Source organism: Pygocentrus nattereri, chromosome 2, assembly GCF_015220715.1.
Source record: "Pygocentrus nattereri isolate fPygNat1 chromosome 2, fPygNat1.pri, whole genome shotgun sequence".
Lineage (NCBI taxonomy): Eukaryota > Metazoa > Chordata > Actinopteri > Characiformes > Serrasalmidae > Pygocentrus > Pygocentrus nattereri.
In genome coordinates this window covers 9,510,638-9,511,780 of record NC_051212.1, presented here as the reverse complement: position 1 = coordinate 9,511,780, position 1,143 = coordinate 9,510,638, and the positions used below count along the sequence as shown (strand labels likewise).

The following is a 1,143-nucleotide window of genomic DNA, read 5'->3' as shown; positions in this document are numbered from 1 at the left end:
TTTTGTAGTTTACTGTGTTGCGTTGTACGGCAAATTATTCGCACTTAGAAAATGAACAAAACGTCATTCTTAAAGGGTGCCCAAACTTTCGCACACGACTGTGTACAACACTATCACACACACATAATGGAGTAATAAGAGAATCAGAGTACAAAGAGGTTCAGATATATTCCTTTATCCACAGTTTGCTTACAAAATATTTTCTAAAACAACATCAGAGTGTTTGATACAAATGATCAACTCGAAACAGTTTCCAGCATAAAAAGGCACGTCCCTGCACGTTTCTCGTGCGACACTGCAGCATAACGTCACTGAATAGTGGGATATATTAGGGTTTACATAGAAAAATACACAGTGTAAGCTTGTAGTTCAGGTTTATAATAAACATGGAAATAATAAAAGTATTTTTAAAATAAAATCTGCCAAATAATGCAACTTTTTCTCTAGACGTTTTACCGGTCCAGTCACGGCCACATAACCAAACGTTTCCTTAAAGAAGTGACTTTTTTACGAATATAATCCGTTTCAAAAGAAGAATCGAGTCCCTTAACACTTTAAATAGCATTCGACCCGTGTTGTGACTATGAAAGAGATGCTGCATAGACAGGTCATTCCAACTAAAAACTGAACTAAACTGAAATGATTTTTTTAAAAATGTTTTGCGCAACGTTGTATGTAGTGCATGTTTCTTTGTTCTAGACCCTTTTTTCAAAGCAAAATAGGAATCTGCAACGAAAACTACACCAAAAGCCGCACATGCAATACATACTGTACTGTACTGTACTGTAGCTTTAATGCATTTGTGAGGTTGATTTTTGGTCTTCTTAAGAAAAAAATAATGTATTGGCAAAGTACAAACAGCCCTTAATAAACCCTTAAACACACAGGTCTTTCAGTAAACCTACTCTTAAACTGGCCCAGATATGATTGTGTATGTGATTCATCTACAGATAGTCAGTAGTAAGAAGTTGAATAAAAGTACAAAATACGTGTAATAGCAACAGTAATACCCCCCCGTCCACCCCCCGTCCACCCACCCACACCCCCCATTCTGAATTTCACCAGACGAAGTGAAATCAAAAACATATAATATGGAATATTCAGGAAAGAAAAACAATAAATACAAAGTTTGGTTACACAGCA

At 36.0% G+C, this 1,143-nt stretch overlaps 1 protein-coding gene across 1 annotated transcript in view; it reads right to left on the bottom strand.

Annotated features, from left to right (window-relative positions):
• Positions 1-1,050: 1,050 nt before the first annotated feature.
• Positions 1,051-1,143, bottom strand: part of LOC108440938 (tensin-3) — a 113,740-nt gene continuing 113,647 nt past the window's right edge. Inside the window, exon 27 of the mRNA XM_017720139.2 lies at positions 1,051-1,143. This exon is cut by the window's right edge and continues 761 nt beyond it. The gene's annotated coding sequence lies outside the window, so the exon portion shown is untranslated.